Source organism: Orbicella franksi, chromosome 10, assembly GCF_964199315.1.
Source record: "Orbicella franksi chromosome 10, jaOrbFran1.1, whole genome shotgun sequence".
Taxonomy (NCBI): domain Eukaryota; kingdom Metazoa; phylum Cnidaria; class Anthozoa; order Scleractinia; family Merulinidae; genus Orbicella; species Orbicella franksi.
In genome coordinates this window covers 26,331,563-26,343,784 of record NC_138154.1, presented here as the reverse complement: position 1 = coordinate 26,343,784, position 12,222 = coordinate 26,331,563, and positions in this window count along the sequence as shown.

Below are 12,222 nucleotides of genomic sequence, written 5' to 3'. Positions count from 1 at the left end.
CATTCTGTTCGTTTGTTTATTTGTTTGTTTGTATTGCTTACATAAAGTGCGTTATTGTTGTTGTTACTGAAGTTGTTAGTTTTGCTGTTGTTCGGATGAGAAAGATGATGCCTCGCGAAACAACAGACGAGAAATTAGGCTTGACTGGTAACCGAAGCAAAACACGCCTGCAGTCTCTTTCTTCTTGGTTTGCTTTTTCTCATTGTTTACCAGGTACACTACATGAAATACACGACCGACCGACCGACAGACAGACATTTTTGGTGACAATAGACCAATTTCGATATATTTTAAAAAATCAGCTTAACACAATAGACCTCAGCACGAGGCTCTGGAGAATAAACCCCACAAACTCTATTTGTTTCCTAGAACCTCGTATTCGTCCATTGTTTTCGGCTGAATTTTGATATATCGAAATTGGTCTATTTACTACTGGGCTGTACGGCAAAGGCAAAAGAATACCATCGTCAGAGAGGACGACGCATGCTGATCAGCATGAGGGAGTAGTGAACGGTATACATAATGTAAAGTAAAATGTCCTGCGCTGTCGGTAGGGCTGGTCAGCTGGCGTTGATGTGCGCTCTATAGTTCAGTGACATACTCCGTCACGGCCTGAATGTACCTACAATCCTGGCCACAAGTTGTTGGGGCACCTCCCCTTTTGCGCGCTAAAACCCACGATTTCAACTACGTCCTTAAAGCTATAGAAAAAAAAAGAATAGAGGCAAGTATAATTGACCCCCTCCCCCTAGCAATGTTGAAAGAAAATGAAGCTATTCTTCTTGAAGACTATATCGGATGTGTTTGAAAAGGAAAAAGTGGTTAGACAGTTGTGTTGGAACCGAACGTGATTGCTGAAAAATTGTTATTATTGGAATAAGACGTGAATATCTATCTTATCGTCACTTTAGTTGGAGAATACTGCTCTGGGAGGCGAACAATTCTTGAAACGGCTATTCTGAAGCTATTGTCAAGGTTTTTTTTTTCCAAGATTTTTATCAACATTGACGGGGGGAAGGGTGGCAGGGGGGCTTACGCGGTCTTGGTCTTGAGAGGCTACCTGTGAAGTCATCTGCCGTGAACTGTTCCAACACTTGTGACCAGGATTGTAGCCTCCGCGCGTTCAGCAACATAGACAATTTTTTTGCAACGATAAAGAAAATCAAGATTTTGGAAAATAACGCTGTTATCAAAGATAGAGTAATGGGGACTCTCAACGTGTAAGATATGTTGCGACCGTACCTCGATCAGTCAAGCTCAGTGAGAAGCTGCTTCTTTTCTTAAACCGTCGCACATAACACATAGGAAAAAAATGGCCGCAAGCTTTGGCGAAAAGCGCTCTCTAGCCGTCGCGCACGCGGCCACTACTGTTGTGGTGGAAAGGATTAACTACGATTCTTCGTCGCCAATGCAAATGTTCAATGGTTTTTAACAACAAGTGAAACAAGTAATGACACTTCGCAGAGAATGTGCCATTTTCGGTTAAATGAAAGTTTGTTTGATATTTGGTATTGCTGACCGGCTTTGCTTAAGGTGATTCCACGTGAAAAGAAGGAGTATTAAAAAATTCTTCAACCTCATCCAGTTAGTAATCATGTTATATATATTAGAAAAATGCAATAAAAAATAGGGTTCACCGTGCTCGCTTTTGCACAACATGGATGGCCTTTATAGCACCTTTGCAACCGACCAGGTAGTCATTACTTAACCATAGTTAGTTAGCAAAAACGGGCACTAAAAATTCTAAGAAAAGCACTTATTGGATTAATTTATTAGAGAAGTTAAACAAAATAGACCCTGAACTTACATTTTTAACCATGTTTGTTAAACAGGAGTTACGGTGTTCTTAGACGTGTTCATTTACAGCATTAAAATCAAAATATTTTTAAGCAGAATTTTCAACTTTTCTTCAAATCGAGATATATTGTAGATAACCTCGATAATTTAAATTTATGCATTAAAAAGTGGGGGTCACCGTGCTCGTTTAAGAGAAAACGAGCATTTATTTCGCTGTCGAGCTTAGCTTGAGGAAATTCTCTTACGTTGTGTACGCGCATGCGCTAATGTGTGCTTAAAACCTGACGTGCTCAGTTTCTCAGTGTCCTGTATTTCAGTGGACCTTTCTCAAATAAGCCTCTTAATTGTCGTAACGTTATGTTGACTGCAGTGATCTCCTGGCGATAAATGAAATACCGTAAAATGTCGATGATAAGACCTTCCAACCCACCCATGAAAACCATCAATCTCTTTCTTTATTCTTGCAGCTGTCCACCTTTATTTCCCTGAACTTGATCGGTTCTGATCAGTTTCTTTCAATACAATTAATCTCCAATCAGGCAATAGCTGAGGACAACTAGATAAGAAAAGTCATTGCTCAATTTCCTTGTATAGGGAACATAATTACGTGTGCATGAAAGCCAACACCATTTGTCAAAGTTTCCATGCTAACGACAACTTGAGCGGAGATTGGGCGAGGAAATTTTACAGAGGAAAAAAAGCGATTTCTTTCCCATGTTTTTTTTACGTTTTTTATTCAACTTCTAAAAGGAACAAAGCGCCACGTATTTTCCCTGTTTTACACCTCTGGGGAATACTCCCGGATATTGGCTATATAGATATGTGCGGCCCCAAAGGGTATGGTTTTTAGCCATTTTGGTGATAAATAAGGGTCTGGTTTTTGTGCCATAGTCTTGAATTGGGTATGTTTTTTAGAAGAAGCCTATTTTTTTTATCATTCTCGATAAGATCACCAACAAAAGCCCTTCACAATGCCTTTAACATCGGTCTGAACTAGGTAACTAATTCTGAGGCAGGTCTGAAACAGAGTATTGAATCAAGGATTAAGTCTTAAATGGGGTAAGGGTTTTGAGAAGCGGGCGGCACACCCCAATCCGATTTCTCTGGGAGTTCCCCGCGGTTTATAACTCCGCTTAGTTTAGATACTGCTGAAACTTCTTCATTATTAAAGAAAAGCCAACTGAGAATTCGTTACTCCCAATAAAATATTTTGTGTTTAAGCCAGTATTCAATGTTAACATTTAAAATTACAAGCCATGCAAGATAAAGACGAAAAGTGAAACACAGTAGTTTATTGTGACTTTTAAATGTCAAAATCATGCAAATTGGTTGGTTACACGGCATGCTTAGGGATCTATTTTTAGTACGCTAATTCTACCATTACTGTGCCGGTGGCTACGACGGCTAACAAACTGAACCAAGCTAAGAAAGGCTTAATATCAACATACTGCGACACCGTTCAATAAGTGACTGAGGTATAGTAGCTATGGATTTCCACTACATCCTAAATACACTTAGCCTGCGAAAACAGCCGTGTTTTTTATTCGAATACTGTGTTTAATTTCCGGCCCAGGCTGAATATTCTTATTCTTCTGAGGCTTTTAGGCTGAAATTATCCTTATCAATATTCTTAGATTATAGTCACATTGGAGCCAGACTGCAGGCCATAGAGCCTGATATCAGAGTAGAGGGGACTACGCTGATATGCAACACGTAACGTCTTGTCGAACATTTAGCATCGAACATACGTCTAGTGCTCTTTTAGTTGTGTTTTGGCTAGTTTTGCTGTTTAGAGTTAGAAAGAATTTTGTACCGTTTAGTTAAAAATATATAATTTTATTGTATTTTGCAAATTTTCAACACAGCAAACTACATTCTTTTCAAAATCTCAGCCTTTGGGTTTGTTCTAAAGATTTCGCAAATTTCAGCCTCGTAATTCTTATAAAATTAATTGTTTTAAAAAAAAAATTAAAAAGAGTGCAGCTGCTTTAATTTGACTTCAATTAATTTCGGTCAAAATTCAGATAAAATGACAGACAATTTCATGCAAGAAGCTTTGTTTTTGATAAGTTGAACAAAGGAGATCAAATAAACTCTTCGTCAACGGAGATCGTAGCTTGATTAGAAATATACCACAAGCAGCGGTGATAAAATTTTTAAAAACATGCATTTTATGAACTTGACGTTTCGTATGCTAGTCAATACACATTTTCAAAAGTATAACCGTTAAAATTTTTTGAAAAGCAATTTATACGGTGTCAATGGGGGTCTGGAACCTAGACAGAGAACGTCTGCACTAGAGATTTAAGACGCTTCAAACGGAAACTGTCTGTAAATTGACACTATGGAAAAGCTTTCTTAATTAAGGTCATTCCTCAGAATTGCATTGCGCATCTCTACTGCGTATGATCTTTGCACGTACAAAACATAAACAAAATGGTGGCTTTTTCTAGACGGCTTGGCGAGAGGCAAATCATCGTGTTTTCCTCGGAAACGAGTACTGGGACCTAACGATATTTCTATTTAGTTTGAATGCAGAGATCACCTTTCTACTCAGTGAATATGGACCAATTTCTATTGCAGGGTAAAACAATTATCACGGAAAATGAGAGCATAGCTAGCACTCGTAAAAGATAACATGTGGTCGCAGAACACTACGTGCTTGGAATATATTGTATCCCTGTCGACTAAATATGAGTGCCTTTATAATGAAACGTACATCAAATTGCTCCTTAACATTGATGCAATACATCCATTGTTGTATTTCTCGCTTAACTTTTTCCCTATTTTTCTGCTCTCTTAAAGCGTAAGGTGAATGGTTCAAATATAAACGTTTCTCAAAGCAGATAATTTCTGGAATTATGGGGTTTATTGAAGGTCTCCGTGCTCCTAAACGAATATGGGGACCCCCGCCCCCCTTTTTTATTTCAAATTTTAAGTTCTTTTGATATAAGAAGCCAACAGGTAAAGTTTGAAAGAAAATCTATTGTGAGTTCTATTTCGATGGAATTACCTTAAGTAAAAGCTTTTCACTGCTGACATTGCATGGCATTCAATGGATTATGCTGGCCGCAACTCCTGAATAAACAAGGTCTCCTTAACCTTACAATATGGTAGTCAGTCTTGCCGGTCGCCAAAATGTCAAAATGGTCCCATTTGATGTTGTGACCAGTTGTTTCAACGTGATCAGCAATAGCAGAAGAGTGATCATGTTTCAAAAGGGCCTTGAAATGTTCCGTTTTCCGGTGGTGAAGTCTTCGCTTCGTTTTCCTAATGTAAAAATCATTGCAGTTATGTATTTGCATGGTGTAAATAATAAAAAAAATAAAAATAATACATAATATTTTAGGAGGAGGCCTCCAATCACCTAGAGGTGGTTTTCAGGAGGGTCCTCTGAGAAATGAATCCCATTTGGTGTAGAGTCTAGTAAACGCTGCGCAAACAACACTTTCATCACATCTGTTTACCGAAAGAAGACATTTACAGGACTCTATACCAATGGGATTCATTTATACCACGCAAATACAAAATCAACCTTATCCGCACGCTAACCTATCGATGCTTCCATATTTGCTCTTCCGCTTCATTGTTACAATCCGTTGTCGAGGATCTCAAAAGGCTTTTGGTGCAAAATGGCTACCCTCAGGGCATCATCACTTTTCAGTATCGACGATGTCCTGAACAAGAACAAGAAGAAGCCAAATGAACCCGTAGCAACAGTCCCCAAAAAAGATGTTATTATTTTATTACCTTATATAGGTCTCCATAGCTATAGCAATCATATTACTAAGCGTCTAAAATCTTGTGTTAATCGTTTTTACTCTTCAGTGTTAATGTCAGAGTTATTTTTCAAAACACCCGGCACATCAAATCCTTCTTCCCATACAAGGACCGTCTCAACCGATCACAATTGTCCAAAGTCATTTATAAAGCTAGTTGCTGGGGCTGTAAAGATTTTTACATTGGGAAAACGAAGCGAAGACTTCACGACAGGAAAACAAAACATTTTAAGGCCTTTTTGAAACATGACACGAGGCACGAGCAAAGCCTTCAGCGAATATGCCGGCTCTAAGCCAGTCAAACTGAAGCAATTTTACCCGTCATACTACAAGAATCAGATGTCAATGCGATAGATAAAAGCAATCCTCATATGTTGACATTTTGCCGCCAAAATTATCACTAATCTACCCATTCGTCTATTGTGTTAGGCTGAATTTTGATATATCGAAATTGGTCTATTCACTACTGGGCTGTACGGCAAAGGCAAAAGAATACCATCGTCAGAGAGGACGACGCATGCTGATCAGCATGAGGGAGTAGTGAACGGTATACATAATGTAAAGTAAAATGTCCTGCGCTGTCGGTAGGGCTGGTCAGCTGGCGTTGATGTGCGCTCTATAGTTCAGTGACATACTCCGTCACGGCCTGAATGTACCTACAATCCTGGCCACAAGTTGCTGGGGCACCTCCCCTTTTGCGTGCTAAAACCCACGATTTCAACTACGTCCTTAAAGCCATAGAAAAAAAAGAATAGAGGCAAGTATAATTGACCCCCTCCCCCTAGCAATGTTGAAAAATTGTTATTATTGGAATAAGACGTGAATATCTATCTTATCGTCACTTTAGTTGGAGAATACTGCTCTGGGAGGCGAACAATTCTTGAAACGGCTATTCTGAAGCTATTGTCAAGGTTTTTTTTTTCCAAGATTTTTATCAACATTGACGGGGGGAAGGGTGGCAGGGGGGCTTACGCGGTCTTGGTCTTGAGAGGCTACCTGTGAAGTCATCTGCCGTGAACTGTTCCAACACTTGTGACCAGGATTGTAGCCTCCGCGCGTTCAGCAACATAGACAATTTTTTTGCAACGATAAAGAAAATCAAGATTTTGGAAAATAACGCCATTATCCAAGATAGAGCAATGGGGACTCTCAACGTGTAAGATATGTTGCGACCGTACCTCGATCAGTCAAGCTCAGTGAGAAGCTGCTTCTTTTCTTAAACCGTCGCACATAACACATAGGAAAAAAATGGCCGCAAGCTTTGGCGAAAAGCGCTCTCTAGCCGTCGCGCACGCGGCCACTACTGTTGTGGTGGAAAGGATTAACTATGATTCTTCGTCGCCAATGCAAATGTTCAATGGTTTTTAACAACAAGTGAAACAAGTAATGACACTTCGCAGAGAATGTGCCATTTTCGGTTAAATGAAAGTTTGTTTGATATTTGGTATTGCTGACCGGCTTTGCTTAAGGTGATTCCACGTGAAAAGAAGGAGTATTAAAAAATTCTTCAACCTCATCCAGTTAGTAATCATGTTATATATATTAGAAAAATGCAATAAAAAATAGGGTTCACCGTGCTCGCTTTTGCACAACATGGATGGCCTTTATAGCACCTTTGCAACCGACCAGGTAGTCATTACTTAACCATAGTTAGTTAGCAAAAACGGGCACTAAAAATTCTAAGAAAAGCACTTATTGGATTAATTTATTAGAGAAGTTAAACAAAATAGACCCTGAACTTACATTTTTAACCATGTTTGTTAAACAGGAGTTACGGTGTTCTTAGACGTGTTCATTTACAGCATTAAAATCAAAATATTTTTAAGCAGAATTTTCAACTTTTCTTCAAATCGAGATATATTGTAGATAACCTCGGTAATTTAAATTTATGCATTAAAAAGTGGGGGTCACCGTGCTCGTTTAAGAGAAAACGAGCATTTATTTCGCTGTCGAGCTTAGCTTGAGGAAATTCTCTTACGTTGTGTACGCGCATGCGCTAACGTGCACTTAAAACCTGACGTGCTCAGTTTCTCAGTGTCCTGTATTTCAGTGGACCTTTCTCAAATAAGCCTCTTAACTGTCGTAACGTTATGTTAACTGCAGTGATCTCCTGGCGATAAATGAAATACCGTAAAATGTCGATGATAAGACGTTCCAACCCACCCATGAAAACCATCAATCTCTTTCTTTATCCTTGCAGCTGTCCACCTTTATTTCCCTGAACTTGATCGGTTCTGATCAGTTTCTTTCAATACAATTAATCTCCAATCAGGCAATAGCTGAGGACAACTAGATAGGAAAAAAGTCATTGCTCAATTTCCTTGTATAGGGAACATAATAACGTGTGCATGAAAGCCAACACCATTTGTCAAAGTTTCCATGCTAACGACAACTTGAGCGGAGATTGGGCGAGGAAATTTTACAGAAGAAAAAAAGCGATTTCTTTCCCATGTTTTTTTTACGTTTTTTATTCAACTTCTAAAAGGAACAAAGCGCCACGTATTTTCCCTGTTTTACACCTCTGGGGAATACTCCCGGATATTGGCTATATAGATATGTGCGGCCCCAAAGGATATGGGTTTTAGCCATTTTGGTGATAAATAAGGGTCTGGTTTTTGTGCCATGGTCTTGAATTGAGTATGTTTTTTAGAAGAAGCCTATTTTTTTTATCATTCTCGATAAGATCACCAACAAAAGCCCTTCACAATGCCTTTAACATCGGTCTGAACTAGGTAACTAATTCTAAGGCAGGTCTGAAACAGAGTATTGAATCAAGGATTAAGTCTTAAATGGGGTAAGGGTTTTGAGAAGCGGGCCGCACACCCCAATCCGATTTCTCTGGGAGTTCCCCGCGGTTTATACCTCCGCTTAGTTTAGATAAAACTGAAACTTCTTCATTATTAAAGAAAAGCCAGCTGAGAATTCGTTACTCCCAATAAAATATTTTGTGTTTAAGCCAGTATTCAATGTTAACATTTAAAATTACAAGCCATGCAAGATAAAGACGAAAAGTGAAACACAGTAGTTTATTGTGACTTTTAAATGTCAAAATCATGCAAATTGGTTGGTTACACGGCATGCTTAGGGATCTATTTTTAGTACGCTAATTCTACCATTACTGTGCCGGTGGCTACGACGGCTAACAAACTGAACCAAGCTAAGAAAGGCTTAATATCAACATACTGCGACACCGTTCAATAAGTGACTGAGGTATAGTAGCTATGGATTTCCACTACATCCTAAATACACTTAGCCTGCGAAAACAGCCGTGTTTTTTATTCGAATACTGTGTTTAATTTCCGGCCCAGGCTGAATATTCTTATTCTTCTGAGGCTTTTAGGCTGAAATTATCCTTATCAATATTCTTAGATTATAGTCACATTGGAGCCAGACTGCAGGCCATAGAGCCTGATATCAGAGTAGAGGGGACTACGCTGATATGCAACACGTAACGTCTTGTCGAACATTTAGCATCGAACATACGTCTAGTGCTCTTTTAGTTGTGTTTTGGCTAGTTTTGCTGTTTAGAGTTAGAAAGAATTTTGTACGGTTTAGTTAAAAATATATAATTTTATTGTATTTTACAAATTTTCAACACAGCAAACTACATTCTTTTCAAAATCTCAGCCTTTGGGTTTGTTCTAAAGATTTCGCAAATTTCAGCCTCGTAATTCTTATAAAATTAATTGTTTTAAAAAAAAAATTAAAAAGAGTGCAGCTGCTTTAATTTGACTTCAATTAATTTCGGTCAAAATTCAGATAAAATGACAGACAATTTCATGTAGGGAGCTTTGTTTTTGATAAGGTGAACAAAGGAGATCAAATAAACTCTTCGTCAACGGAGATCGTAGCTTGATTAGAAATATACCACAAGCAGCGGTGATAAAATTTTTAAAAACATGCATTTTATGAACTTGACGTTTCGTATGCTAGTCAATACACATTTTCAAAAGTATAACCGTTAAAATTTTTTGAAAAGCAATTTATACGGTGTCAATGGGGGTCTGGAACCTAGACAGAGAACGTCTGCACTAGAGATTTAAGACGCTTCAAACGGAAACTGTCTGTAAATTGACACTATGGAAAAGCTTTCTTAATTAAGGTCATTCCTCAGAATTGCATTGCGCATCTCTACTGCGTATGATCTTTGCACGTACAAAACATAAACAAAATGGTGGCTTTTTCTAGACGGCTTGGCGAGAGGCAAATCATCGTGTTTTCCTCGGAAACGAGTACTGGGACCTAACGATATTTCTATTTAGTTTGAATGCAGAGATCACCTTTCTACTCAGTGAATATGGACCAATTTCTATTGCAGGGTAAAACAATTATCACGGAAAATGAGAGCATAGCTAGCACTCGTAAAAGATAACATGTGGTCGCAGAACACTACGTGCTTGGAATATATTGTATCCCTGTCGACTAAATATGAGTGCCTTTATAATGAAACGTACATCAAATTGCTCCTTAACATTGATGCAATACATCCATTGTTGTATTTCTCGCTTAACTTTTTCCCTATTTTTCTGCTCTCTTAAAGCGTAAGGTGAATGGTTCAAATATAAACGTTTCTCAAAGCAGATAATTTCTGGAATTATGGGGTTTATTGAAGGTCTCCGTGCTCCTAAACGAATATGGGGACCCCCGCCCCCCTTTTTTATTTCAAATTTTAAGTTCTTTTGATATAAGAAGCCAACAGGTAAAGTTTGAAAGAAAATCTATTGTGAGTTCTATTTCGATGGAATTACCTTAAGTAAAAGCTTTTCACTGCTGACATTGCATGGCATTCAATGGATTATGCTGGCCGCAACTCCTGAATAAACAAGGTCTCCTTAACCTTACAATATGGTAGTCAGTCTTGCCGGTCGCCAAAATGTCAAAATGGTCCCATTTGATGTTGTGACCAGTTGTTTCAACGTGATCAGCAATAGCAGAAGAGTGATCATGTTTCAAAAGGGCCTTGAAATGTTCCGTTTTCCGGTGGTGAAGTCTTCGCTTCGTTTTCCTAATGTAAAAATCATTGCAGTTATGTATTTGCATGGTGTAAATAATAAAAAAAATAAAAATAATACATAATATTTTAGGAGGAGGCCTCCAATCACCTAGAGGTGGTTTTCAGGAGGGTCCTCTGAGAAATGAATCCCATTTGGTGTAGAGTCTAGTAAACGCTGCGCAAACAACACTTTCATCACATCTGTTTACCGAAAGAAGACATTTACAGGACTCTATACCAATGGGATTCATTTATACCACGCAAATACAAAATCAACCTTATCCGCACGCTAACCTATCGATGCTTCCATATTTGCTCTTCCGCTTCATTGTTACAATCCGTTGTCGAGGATCTCAAAAGGCTTTTGGTGCAAAATGGCTACCCTCAGGGCATCATCACTTTTCAGTATCGACGATGTCCTGAACAAGAACAAGAAGAAGCCAAATGAACCCGTAGCAACAGTCCCCAAAAAAGATGTTATTATTTTATTACCTTATATAGGTCTCCATAGCTATAGCAATCATATTACTAAGCGTCTAAAATCTTGTGTTAATCGTTTTTACTCTTCAGTGTTAATGTCAGAGTTATTTTTCAAAACACCCGGCACATCAAATCCTTCTTCCCATACAAGGACCGTCTCAACCGATCACAATTGTCCAAAGTCATTTATAAAGCTAGTTGCTGGGGCTGTAAAGATTTTTACATTGGGAAAACGAAGCGAAGACTTCACGACAGGAAAACAAAACATTTTAAGGCCTTTTTGAAACATGACACGAGGCACGAGCAAAGCCTTCAGCGAATATGCCGGCTCTAAGCCAGTCAAACTGAAGCAATTTTACCCGTCATACTACAAGAATCAGATGTCAATGCGATAGATAAAAGCAATCCTCATATGTTGACATTTTGCCGCCAAAATTATCACTAATCTACCCATTCGTCTATTGTGTTAGGCTGAATTTTGATATATCGAAATTGGTCTATTCACTACTGGGCTGTACGGCAAAGGCAAAAGAATACCATCGTCAGAGAGGACGACGCATGCTGATCAGCATGAGGGAGTAGTGAACGGTATACATAATGTAAAGTAAAATGTCCTGCGCTGTCGGTAAGGCTGGTCAGCTGGCGTTGATGTGCGCTCTATAGTTCAGTGACATACTCCGTCACGGCCTGAATGTACCTACAATCCTGGCCACAAGTTGCTGGGGCACCTCCCCTTTTGCGTGCTGAAACCCACGATTTCAACTACGTCCTTAAAGCCATAGAAAAAAAAGAATAGAGGCAAGTATAATTGACCCCCTCCCCCTAGCAATGTTGAAAGAAAATGAAGCTATTCTGCTTGAAGACTATATCGGATGTGGTTGAAAAGGAAAAAGTGGTTAGACAGTTGTGTTGGAACCGAACGTGATTGCTGAAAAATTGTTATTATTGGAATAAGACGTGAATATCTATCTTATCGTCACTTTAGTTGGAGAATACTGCTCTGGGAGGCGAACAATTCTTGAAACGTGGCTATTCTGAAGCTATTGTCAAGGTTTTTTTTTTCCAAGATTTTTATCAACATTGACGGGGGGAAGGGTGGCAGGGGTGCTTACGCGGTCTTGGTCTTGAGAGGCTACCTGTGAAGGCATCTGCCGTGAACTGTCCCAACACTTG